The 13,185-nt window shown below is 37.2% G+C and overlaps 1 protein-coding gene and 1 pseudogene across 5 annotated transcripts in view; one reads left to right on the top strand and one right to left on the bottom strand.

Annotated features, from left to right (window-relative positions):
* Positions 1 to 13,185, top strand: part of Nek11 (NIMA related kinase 11) — a 330,359-nt gene that overhangs the window by 19,668 nt on the left and 297,506 nt on the right. The window lies entirely within an intron of this gene.
* On the bottom strand, positions 1,779 to 7,017 carry LOC124992756 (nuclear speckle splicing regulatory protein 1-like; annotated as a pseudogene).

Genomic DNA, 13,185 nt, shown 5'->3' with positions numbered 1-13,185 from the left:
TTGCTAGGACAAATTGTGACTCTGATAGCTGGATGTAGCCTGCAGCATTTCCCAAATTTTGTTTGACTGATCCCTTATCCCAGGCCATTCTTATTAACACTAGTATAGGTAGTGAGGAGCCCAAACCCATGTTGACACCATGGACACCATGTTGAAATTAGCGGTCACAAGCATATGTGGTGTTTGAATTTACAAAAGATTCAGTAAGGGAAATAAGAATGAAGTCATTGTTTTAAAATTGGCCATCATGAACAGCAGATGGTGGTAATGTAACATGTAGACCGACTGTTAAGACATGGCAGTATTTCTAATAACAGCATTAATTCAAGGTCCAAAATGTCTTCATTACTTTAATTTCAATACTTTAATTTCACTGGCTAAATGAATAAAAGGCTAAATATAGATCATTACCATACTTTTCTCTTTCTACGAAAAGCACAATTCAACTGAGAAGTAAATTTAGAGAAATCTTTTTATCTTCACAGACCATTTTAACTAGTATAGGATAGGTTTGGTCTCTCTTGCCATCTATATATTAGATGGAAGTTCTTAGTTTATATGTACACAATAAATAAGTATAAATAAATAAGTATAAATAAATGTATAAACTCTCTGTCTCTTAAAAGAAACAAAAAGCCTAAAATTTACCCAGTTTAACTCTCTATTGTTTATGAGAATAACAATGAATAGTTCAACAAACATCTAGTTGGTGCTACCAAAGAGATCTTGGGACCTTAGAGATGAAGCAGTCACATCCATTGACCTTCATGAACTGATGTTTAGGCTGAAAATAGGTTGTGAATACCAGTAGATATTAGAAGGGCCAAGGGAGTGAGAGAGATTAGAGTCTCTTTGAAGCTGAGAGAGATCTGTCTTCCATTTTTTTGTGGTTTGTCAAACTTTGTAAGATTATATAACCTAGGACAATAAAAAATGGAATGTTTTAAATATTTACATTCAACACAAAAAATAACACATTAAAAATGTAGTACAATGTGATTATATGACTCACAAGATAACTGTAGGATCCTTGTAAATTTTATTCTAAGTGTATTATAGTTGGGGTGGCCCATAAATGTGGCACGTTTAAACTTGTATGGTGAACATCTTTTCCAGCTGTGGGTGAGTCTCTGTCAGAAGGTGTATGGTGAGTTGGAGCTCTTGTTGAGAGTCACCATTTGGAACCCTTCATAAACCTGCAGCCCTGAGCTAAAGACGCTTGGCTCTTCTGTGGTAATTCCTGATACAGATGATAAACCTGGAGGAACTGCAGGAAGTTCAGAAGTGCAGTTCCTCTGGTGAGAGATATTTAGACCCCTGAGGGATGTAAACTTGCTAGAGGTGGGATTTATTTATTTTTATTTTCCACATTTTTTATTGCTACAGTATAGTCGTACCTATTGGGGGGATTTGTTGTTACATGCATACAGTATGACATCATAATTTGGCCAACATCACTTCCCAGCATTTCCCCCTCCCTCCCTACCCCCAGGAAGGGGTTTTATAACTTTAATGATGGGTGTCCCTTAATACTTGAAACCACAGTTTGAAATTGCCCTTTGAAAGTACAGTTGGGCAGCTTTTCCACCCTGCCCTCTTCCTCCTTGGTCCAAGGCTGAGCTTGTTTCATCTTCTTTCCAAGGCAGCAGAGGAGTAGCCTTAGGCAGGGTTGATGTTTTAAGCTGGCCAGACTATGTCACCCTCTGAGGGCAGGGGTGCCTTGATGTCTTGCTTGTTCCCCAGGTGAGAAGGAGATCACCATTAGGACCTGAAAAAAATTAAGTGCTGCGACTTACTTTATTACACGCTGCAAACATGCTCGCTGCCTCAGGTGGTCTCTCTTGTTCCTTGCCTTGCTCCTGCTTTTCCTCTGTGAGTCTCTTTTGCTCCCAGTGATGTTTCAGAACTAGAGAGTTTTTCTTGGTTTCTTTCTTTGTCCTTTTTCATGTTTCTCATTTACTGGATCTTTCCTGGTCAAGAAACTCATGTCTTGCCCTAGAATTGGGGCTGCCTCCCCTTCTGTCTCAATTTCTTTCTGAAGATGGAACACCTATTTCTTGTTTTTCCGTATCTCTGTACTTGTTATTATTTCTGTATCTTTCTCACTTTTATGTGTTCTTTCTTTGTTTTGCTTTTCTCTTTCTTCTTTCCTCCTTTCTCAGTGTACCAGTCATGGTCATTTCATTGTCTATCTCTTCTTGTTTTATAAAGAAATATTTCTCCATCTTCCTCCTTTTTCCATTCTCTGTCATTTCTTTCTCCCTGATGCCCTCCCCCCATTTGTCTTCTTTTCCCTGCCTCTTCCAGTGGGAATCTGTATGACTGCCTCTCTATGTCAGAGAGAATTCATTTCTGTTCTGTGGTCACAGTCAGTGTAATAATTCTCCTGGTCTCCAGATTGCCTCTCATGGTGTCGATCTTCCCTTTTTTCATATCCTTTTGACTTGGAACTTTTGGTGTGGTATTTGGCACTGTGTCCTCTTTGCTAGATGACTGTCAATGGGTTTGATTCCTGTGATGCTTGAAGTAATTCTTGGAGATCTCTGTGACCTTTTCTCTTTTGCAGTTCTTTTTATTATCTCCCAGTTCATCATCCTTGTTGCTTTTGGCCTCAGAGTCACTGTCTGCATCTGTATTTTCCTTCTTCACGCCAGTTTACTAATGCATTGCTCCTGTGGTACTGAATTTACTTCATTGGCATAACCTCTAGATTTCTCTTCTCTTTCCCTAGACCTGGCTTCATGAAAGCTGCATTTAGGCATTTCCTCTTCTTCTACTGCTTGATTTAATAGGTGCCTATAAAATTCCTCCACTGAGGACTTTCTCAAAATGCTTCTAGTGCAGCAGCCCTCTCTCTTTCTGCCTCTTCAGCTCTCTCTTGTAGTATTTTTTTATAAGCAGATGTCACAAATGCCTCTTTATCATTAAATTCTCCTTTTTCCATTTTTATTTTCTCTGTATTTTCTTTTCTCTTTTTTCCTAATCTCAACTGCTTTTAATAAGTTGTAAATATACTTGGACTTCTGATCTTTTCTCGAAAACAATTTGGGATTACTTTATTCCTCCCCACCATGGCATTCCATCATAAATACTTCCATCATATTCATACTTAGTAGAATTTTCTACAAGGGTTTTCTGAATTTTTAGTTTTATCTGGATCGTGGCCTGCTTCTCAGCAGCTTCTCTCTGAAGTCTCTCACTTACATGGTTTTGCTTCTCTAGAGTCACCATCTTGCTCCTGTCTGCTAAATGTGACCAACACTGATGTGACATTCTCATGATTTTTCAAATATTACTTTTATAATGTCAGTCTCTTGGCAAAGATCTTATAGCTCTTGAATCCTCCTGTCAGACCAAACTTATTATGCCTCACTTTCAGGACATTCTTTCAGCTGTGCTCTATCTGGACTATATTAATCATGTTTCCCACCCTGATCCACCTCTCTTGTAGTTTTTCTTGTTTGTGTTCCCCATGCTATCCCTTTCTTCTCTGTTGTACTCTGAGAAAAGGGTCTGATAGTCTGTTGCCCATGTTGTCTTTGTATTTGGGACCTGAATTTAGGTCATGGAGAAGGTGGTACCAGAAAGAACACTAACCTGTTGAAGTATCTTAACCATAGAATGAGGTTCTGGAGTTGTGTGATATACAAGTTCCATTCATTTCTAAGATTCACCTACTTTCTTGGGAGATTATCTTCATTGATTGGGTTCACCCTGTCCCCATAATTCCTTTACATCCATTTTTCTTGGTAGTTGTTTACAGGGAATGCCTGAGTTTCCTTATCAGAGCATGACTGTCAGTGGGTTGGGCTTGGCCCTGGGAAGAATGGAGGAGAAAATGTGGTGATTCCTCTCCCTCCTTGACAGCCAGAGCTATGTAGAATTATATCTCTACTGTCACCCTGACTTACTTAATCAGGCCTTGGTGCTAAATCTCTTAAGATGCTGTGCTGAGTGACAGAGTCTAGATGCACAATAATACATACCATGGTTCTATTTATTTGAAATTCTAGAAAAGATATACCAATGGTAACAGAAGCATGTTAGTAGTTGCTTGGGTTGAGGGATGGGAGGATCTAAAGGAACAGGAGGGAACTTTTGGGGGGTATAGAAATGCTCTATATTTTATTTGTGGCAGTAGTTACTAAAATGTGTAAATTTGCCAAAACCATTAAAACTATACACTTAAACTGGTTTTGTTGTATATAAAATATGCCTCAAGAAAATTGATTTGAAAGTCAGGCCATGGTGATGAGAATGGAGCAGAGAATGGATACAAAGGAATTTTGTTCCAAAGAACAAAGGTTCTCTGGTCCGGATTACAAGACTGGAAAATACCTGTTTTGATGACCAAAAACCCAGGGCTGATGGAAGCTACCAAGTATATATATTCCTTAGTTTTATGGTAATATGCAAATTAACATAGTACATGCCGCAACATAGCAGTTACATTGCTACACCCTTGTTCTCATGCCCTACTCTGTACTCCTCAGTTATGGGAAACCTTGTAATTGTTGCCTAAAGATTTTGTATGTGCCAGAGTTTTACCTAAAATCTAAGCTCCTAGAAGCCATCAATTAGGACTTTGGGTTTTGTTGTTGTTGTTGTTTAAAATAGCTCTAAGGTGCTCAGTGCCATTGAGTTCATTCATTATTAGTTCAATTATCTGTCAATAGAACATCATGCACTCTACAGTCTGGTATCTTACACTTGAAATTAGGAACTGATGACATCAAGACTCAGAGGCCTCAGAAAGGCTACTCTGGTGGTGCTTATGCAGCAAAGATGGAGTTCCTGAGCAGCAGTGCCATAGGACCCAGCACCAGTAATGGTGGAAGGCTAGCTCTTGTTTGGCCCAGAAAACTCTTAGTGAATCAATGACCCACTGACTAACCTGTAATAAGTTATTTTGGAGTTTCAGTGAGCTGAAACTTATTTTGTGGTATGAAACCAAGTAACCTAATAGATCCCAGAAAGGAGTGTATGCCTGTCTTGGTATTCTTTAAAGTAGGATAGTTTGTGTAGAGTCAGTAAATTTTTGGTTTTCCCCTTTTCAGAGAAGAGGAAGAAGTAGGGGAAAGCAAACAGACATAGGAAAACCATATACATTGTCTTTTACTAGAGACTCATTCTATTTTAGATATAGTCAATACCAAGATATTTTATTGGCTTATAATTCAGAGTTAAATTAGATAAAGTCTTTCAGATACTCATAATGCAGAGTTAAAATTAGGTAGATGAATCTACCAGATACTAAAATACTATACTTTCCCCAAAGGACAACATCCTGCCCTACATTCCACCTTATGTGGGACCTCTTCTGTGACTTTCATGGTAGTTGGGGCCAGCAAACTCAACTTAATACCATGTAGTGAAGCAATAAACTCCTGCTTGTGATTCTTGTTTACTAGTCCCCTTCTGTGGTCTAGAACATCATAGATCAAGTTTACTTCTGAATATGTCATGGCTCTTCGGATGTTTAAAGAATCTTTAGTTCCACATTAAGAGACTGCTTCTCAAACCTCAGTGTGAGACAGAAACCCTTCATAACCTTGTTTAAATGTAGATTCCTGAGCCTGGAAAGTTTGATTCAGTAGGTCTCGGTTGGGATCTAGGAGTTCTGGGTGGTTCTGCTACAAGTATTTTATGACTCCAATTTTTTGTCTGCTGTATGTCCTCTGATGGATTGGGGGCTAGGGATAAGAAAACAAACAGTAACAGACATTTCTCAAAAATATACACATAGCTAAGAAAAACATGGAAAAACATTTAACATCTTTAGTGGTCATGGAAATGTGCATCAAAACTCCAATGAGAAGTCACTTCATACCCACTAAGATGGCTAGAATAAAAAATAAGTATCAGGGCTGGGGTTGTAGTTCAGTGGTAGAGCAATTGCCTAGCACATGGGAGGCACTGGGTTTGATTCTTGGTACCACATAAAAATTAATAAGTAAAGTAAAGGTGTTATGTCAATCTACAACTAAAAAATATTAAAAAAATAAGTATCAGATGTGGAGAAATTGGAACCTTTATATGCTCCTGACAGGAATGTAAAATGATGTGGCCACTTTGCAAAACAATCTGGCTGTTCCTCAAAACATTAAATATAGGGTTACCGAATGACTCAGCAGTTACTTTTGGGTATATGCCTAGAAGATAAAAACCTATGCCCACACAAAAACTTGTGTACAGATGTTTATTGCAGCATTAGTTATAATAATGAAAGGTGGAAACCATTCACATGTCCATCAGCTGACCAAGTTATGGAACCAACCTAAGTGTCTGTCAATAGGTCAATGGATAGAAAAAATGGCATATATATATACAATGGAGTTTTCCTGAGCACAAAAATGAACAAAACTATATCATTTGCAATAAAATGGATGGATCTTCAGAGTGTTATGAAATGAATCAGATTTGGAAAGTCAAGGGTCCTGTTTTGTTTATTTTTCATATGTGGGTGCCAGAGAGATAAAAGGAAAAAGAGGGTCTCTCATGAAATTAAAAGGACCGATAGAATAGAGGAAAGGGGCCTTGGGGAAGGAGGAGGGGACAGAAAGGAGAAGTACTGGGGAATGAAATTGACCAAATTATGTTATATGCATATATGAATATGTCATAACGAATCCCACTATTATATAAATTATAGTACACCAATAAAAATTAAAAATATTATTGTAAGTGAAAGAAACCAGTCACAAAAGACCTATTCCATTTATATGAAATATACAGAATAGGTAAATCATAGAGGCAGAAAATGGATTAGTGGTTGCCAGGGAAGGTGGGAAGGGGGATGGGAGTGATTGCTCATGATTATGGGGTTTCTTTGGGGATTGTATTAGTTTTCTAGGACTGACTTAAGAAAATAGCACACCTGGGTGGTTTGAACAACAGAGATTTATTTTCTCTGAGTTCTAGAGCCTGGAAGTCCATGATGGAAGTGCTGACAGGTTGATCTCTGCTGAGGTGACTTTCCTTGGCTTGCAGTTGGCCCCCTTTTGGCTCTGTCTTCATGTGATCTTTCCTGTGTGTGCAAGAGTTCCCCTGGTGTCTCTGTTTCTCTCTTCTTTTAAGGACACCACTCACTGACTAGGCTTACTCTAATGACTTCATTCTAATTAAATCACCTGAATACATGTAACTTCCAAATAACTGTCATATTCTAATATATTGTGAGTTAGGACTTAAGCATGAATTTTGGGAGAACACAATTAAGTCTGTAACAGGGACGATGAAAATGTTCTAAAATTAAATATTTGTAATGTTGCAAAACCCTGGGGATATGCTAAAAACCACTAACTTATATGCTTTAAAAGGTGAATTTAATGGTATGTGAATTATAAATAAAACTGTTATAAACCATATGGTTACATGATCAATGTAACACTACATCAGGTACTACCAGAAGAATGAGAAGTTATACTCCATATATGTATAATATGTCAAAATACATTTTACCATCATATATAACAATTAAAATCTATTATACAATAAAAACTATTATAAACAAAAAGAAAATTAGAACATGAATCTTGCCTTCAAAGAACTTACAGTCCAGTCAGGCAAACAAAGATGTAAATAGGCACTTGTAGTCACTTGCAGGGCATGCTAGGTGGAGGTGCACTTACCCCATTTTTAAAGATTGAAGACCTCTAGAAGAGAAAACAGGAGTCAGATTTGTACGATGAATATGAATCAGACTGAGAAAGGGTGAAGAGAGGATGTCCCCCATGGAAACTGGCATATGCAAGGAGCTGTATAATGTGGGTCTCCTGCCCCTTATTATTAGCCTAATCTTTTTTCAGTTAATATCAAAATTTAAACTGTTGGTTAAAGATTGTCTGCTGCATTTATATTCCAATCTCTCCACCAACTTTGGACAATTACCCGAGCAATCAGTCTTGGTTTTCTCATCTGAAAAATGGGAAAAATAATAAGTATATGGAATATAAGTTTCAATAAATGTAATGGTCTCAAATGAAAAGCTTCTGGATGGCACAGGAAACAAAAGCAATGAAAGGTAGCCTACAGAATGGGAGAAAATCTTTGCCAGTGACTCTTCTGACAGGGGATTAATATTCAGAATATATAACAACCTCAAAAAACTTAACTACCAAGAAAACAACCCAATCAATAAATGGGCAGATACTCTAAACAGACATTTCTCAAAAGAAGAAATACAAATGGCCAAAAAATATATGAAAAAAATGTTCAACATCCTTTTTAATTAGGGAAATGCAAACCAAAACTACACTGAGATTTTTGTCTCACTTTAGTTAGAATGGAAACAAATAATAAGCCAGGTGCTCCCACATAATCCTGTAATCCCAGTAGCTTGGGAGGCTGAGGCAGGAGGATCCCAAAAGCCAGGCACTAAGCAACTCAGTAAGACCCTGTCTCTAAATAAAAAAATACAAAATAGGGCTAGGGGTGCGACTCAGTGGTCCCTGGGTTTAATCCCTGGTACCCCCCCCCCCAAGAAAAAGAATACAAATAATAGTAATTGCTGGCAAGGATGTGGGGAAAAGGCACATTTTTACTTTGGTGGGACAGCAAATTAGTATAACCACTTTGGAAAGCAGTATGAAGATTCCTCAAAAGACTAGGAATGGAACCACCATTTGACTCCTCTATCCCACTCCTTGGTACTTAGTCAAAAGAACCAAAATCAGCGTACTATAGTGATACATGCATATTAATATTTATATCAATGCAATTCATAATGGTCAAGTTATAGAACTAACCCAAGTGCCAGTCAACAACTGAGTGGATAAAGAAAATGTGATGTATGTACATACAGCGAAGTTTTATTCAGCCATAAAGGAAGAAGTCAAAACATGTGCTGATAAAAGCATATACCTTGAGGACATTATGCTGAGTGAAATAAGCCAGACTCAGAAAGTCAAGGATTGAATGTTTTTCTCATGAAAATTGGTGGTGGTGAGGGAAGTAGTGGACTAGAGGAAGAGGGAGGGAAGAGGAATGAGAAAGGGGAGGAACTGTGGAATGAAATTGACCAAACTAGGCTATAAGCATGTATCACAACAAATTTCACTTCTATGTGTAACTGTAATCCACCAATTGAAAAATAATAAATAAATAGAGTAGAGTAGAGGATAGGGGCTAGAGGAGGAAGGGAAAGGGGAAGTATGAGGGATTGAAATGGAGCATATTATATGCATATATGAATGCATGTAATATAATGAACCACACTATTATGTATAACTTTAATGTACTAATAAAAACATTTAAAAACCAAAGCTGTAAGGAACTATAAAAATAATAATAACTATGGTTATAAGTCTTTTTTTATTGTAAACAAATGGGATACATGTTGTTTCTCTGTTTGTACATGGCGTAAAGGCATACCATTTGTGTAATCATAAATTTACATAGGGTAATGTTGTTTGATTCATTCTGTCATTTTTTCCTTTCCCCCCACCCCTCCCACCCCTCCTTTCCCTCTATACAGCCCTTCCTTCCTCCATTCGTGCCCCCCTCCCTAACCCTAACTCTAACCCTAACACTAACCCCTCCCACCCCCCATTATGTGTCATCATCCACTTATTAGCGATATCATTCCTCCTTTGGTTTTTTGAGATTGGCTTATCTCACTTAGCATGATATTCTCCAATTTCATCCATTTGCCTGCAAATGCCATAATTTTATCATTCTTTATGGCTGAGTAATATTCCATTGTATATATATATACCACAGTTTCTTTATCCATTCATCACTTGAAGGACATCTAGGTTGGTTCCACAATCTGGCTATTGTGAACTGAGCAGCTATGAACATTGATGTGGCTGTATCTCTGTAATATGCTGATTTTAAGTCCTTTGGGTATAGGCCAAGGAGTGGGATAGCTGGGACAAATGGTGGTTCCATTCCAAGTTTTCTAAGGAGTCTCCACACTGCTTTCCAGAGTGGCTGCACTAATTTGCAGCCCCACCAGCAATGTATGAGTGTACCTTTCTCCCCACATCCTCGCCAACACCTGTTGTTGCTTGTATTCTTGATAATCGCCATTCTATTTGGGGTGAGATGGAATCTTAGGGTAGTTTTGATTTGCATTTCTCTTATTACTAGAGATGTTGAACATTTTTCCATATGTTTGTTGATTGCTTGTAGATCTTCTTCTGTGAAGTGTCTATTCATTTCCTTAGCCCATTTGTCAATTGGATTATTTACATTCTTGGTGTAGAGTTTTTTGAGTTCTTTATAGATTCTGGAGATTAGTGCTCTATCTGAAGTATGATTGGCAAAGATTTTCTCCCACTCTGTAGGCTCTTTCTTCGCATTGCTGATAGTTTCCTTTGCTGAGAGAAAGCTTTTTAGTTTGAATCTATCCCAGTTATTAATTCTTGCTTTTATTTCTTGTGCTATTGGAGTTTGTTGAGGAAGTCTGGTCCTAAGTCGACATGTTGAAGTTCTGGACCTACTTTTTCTTCTATAAGATGCAAGGTCTCTGGTCTGATTCCGAGATCCTTCATCCATTTTGAGTTTAGTTTCGTGCATGGTGAGAGATATGGGTTTAGTTTCATTCTGTTGCATATGGATTTCCAATTCTCCCAGCACCATTTGTTGAAGAGGCTATCTTTTCTCTATTGCATATTTTTGGCCCCTTTGTCTAGTATGAGAAAATTGTATTTATTTGGGTTTGTGTCTGTGTCCTCTATTCTGTACCATTGATCCACCTTTCTATTTTGTTACCAATACTATGCCATTTTTGTTACTATTGCTTTGTAGTAGAGTTGAAGATCTGGTATTGCGATACCCCCTGCTTCACTCTTTCTGCCAAGGATTGCTTTAGCTATTCTGGGTTTTTTATTCTTCCAGATGAATTTCATAATTGCTTGCTCTATTTCTGTAAGGTACATCATTGGGATTTTAATTGGAATTGCATTGAATCTGTATAGCACTTTTGGTAGTATGGCCATTTTGACAATATTAATTCTTCCTATCCAAGAACATGGAAGCTCTTTCCATATTCTGAGGTTTTCTTTAATTTCTTTCTTTAGTATTCTGTAGTTCTCACTGTAGAGGTCTTTCACCTCTTTTGTGAGATTGATTTCCAAGTATTTTATTTTTTTCGATGCTATTGTGAATGGGGTAGTTTTCCTAATTTCTCTTTCTGAAGATTCATCACTTATGTATAAAAATGAATTAGATTTATGTGCATTGATCTTATATCCTGCTACTTTACTGAATTCACTTATGAGTTCTAAAAGTTTTCTGGTGGAATTTCCAGGTTCCTCTAAGTATATAATCATATCATCAACAAATAGGGATAGTTTGTGTTCTTCTTTTCCAATTCGTATCCCTTTAATTTCTTTGGTTTGTCTAATTGCTCTGGCTAGAGTTTCAAGGACGATATTGAAAAGAAGTGATGAAAGAGGGCATCCCTGCCTTGTTCCAGTTTTTAGGGGGAATGCTTTCAGTTTTTCACCATTTAGAATGATATTAGCCATGGGCTTAGCATAGATGGCCTTTACAATGTTAAGGAATGTTCCCACTATCCCTATTTTTCCTAGTGTTTTGAGCATGAAGGGGTGCTGTATATTATCAAATGCTTTTTCTGCATCTATTGAAATAATCACGTGATTCTTAACTTTAAGTCTATTGATATGGTGAATGACATTTATTGATTTCCTGATGTTGAACCAACCTTGCATCCCTGGGATGAAACCCACTTGATCATGGTGCACTATCTTTTTAATATGTTTTTGTATGCGATTTGCTAAAATTTTGTTGAGAATTTTTGCGTCAGTGTTCATTAAGGATATTGGTCTGAAATTTTCTTTCCTCGATGTGTTTCTGTCTGGTTTAGGTATCAGGGTGATATTGGCTTCATAGAATGAGTTTGGGAGGGTTCCCTCCTCTTGTATTTCATGGAATACTTTGAGAAGTATTGGAATGAGCTCTTCTTTAAAGGATTTGTAGAACTCGGCTGAGAACCCATCTGGTCCTGGACTTTTCTTTGTTGGTAGGCTTTTGATGACTTCTATTTCATTACTTGAAATTGGTCTATTTAAATTGTGTATGTCCTCCTCGTTCAGTTTAGGCAATTCATATGTCTCTAGAAACCTGTTGATGTCTTCAAAATTTTCTATTTGTTGGAGTATAGATTTTCAAAATAGCTGCTAATTATGTTTTGTATTTCAGTCGTGTCTGTTGTGATATTTCCTTGTTCATTCCGAATTTTAGTGATTTGGGTTTTCTCTCGTCTTCTCTTAGTGTGGCTAAAGGTTTGTCGATTTTGTTTATTTTTTCGAAGAACCAACTATTTATTTTGTCAATTTTTTGTATTGTTTCTTTTGTTTCAATATCGTTGATTTCAGCTCTGAGTTTAACTATTTCCTGTCTTCTACTACTTTTGGTGTTCTTCTGTTCTTTTTCTAGGGCTTTGAGCTGTAGTGTTAGGTCGTTTATTTGTTGAGTTTTACTTCTTTTATTAAATGCACTCCATGAAATAAATTTTCCTCTAAGTACTGCTTTCATAGTGTCCCAGAGATTTTGATATGATGTCTCTTTGTTTTCATTTACCTCTAAGAATTTTTTAATTTCCTTCCTAATATCTTCTGTTATCCATTCATCATACAATAGCATATTGTTTAATCTCCAGGTGTTGGAGTAGTTTCTGTTTTTTACTCTTTCATTTATTTCTAACTTCAATCCATTATGATCTGATAGAATACAAGGTAGGTCTCTATCTTCTTGTGTTTGCTAACATTAGCTTTGTGGCATAATATATGGTCAATTTTAGAGAAGGATCCATGTGCTGCTGAGAAGAAAGTGTATTTGCTCTTGGTTGGATGGTATATTCTATAAATGTCTGTTAAGTCTAAATTATTGATTGTGTTATTGAGATCTATGGTTTCTTTGTTCAATTTTTGTTTGGAAGATCTGTCCAGTGGTGAGAGAGGCGTGTTAAAATCACCTACTATTATTGTGTTATGGTCTATTTGGTTTCTAAAATTGAGAAGGATTTGTTTGACATACATGGGTGAGCCACTGTTTGGGGCATAGATGTTTATGATTGTTATATCTTGCTGATTTATGCTTCCCTTAAGCAGTATGAAATGTCCTTCTTTATCCCTTCTGACTAACTTTGGCTTGAAGTCCACATTATCTGAAATGAGAATGGATACTCCAGCTTTTTTGCTGAGTCCATGTGCATGG

This window comes from Sciurus carolinensis, chromosome 9 (assembly GCF_902686445.1).
Source record: "Sciurus carolinensis chromosome 9, mSciCar1.2, whole genome shotgun sequence".
In the NCBI taxonomy this organism is placed as follows: domain Eukaryota; kingdom Metazoa; phylum Chordata; class Mammalia; order Rodentia; family Sciuridae; genus Sciurus; species Sciurus carolinensis.
This window is presented reverse-complemented; position numbering and strand designations above follow the sequence as displayed.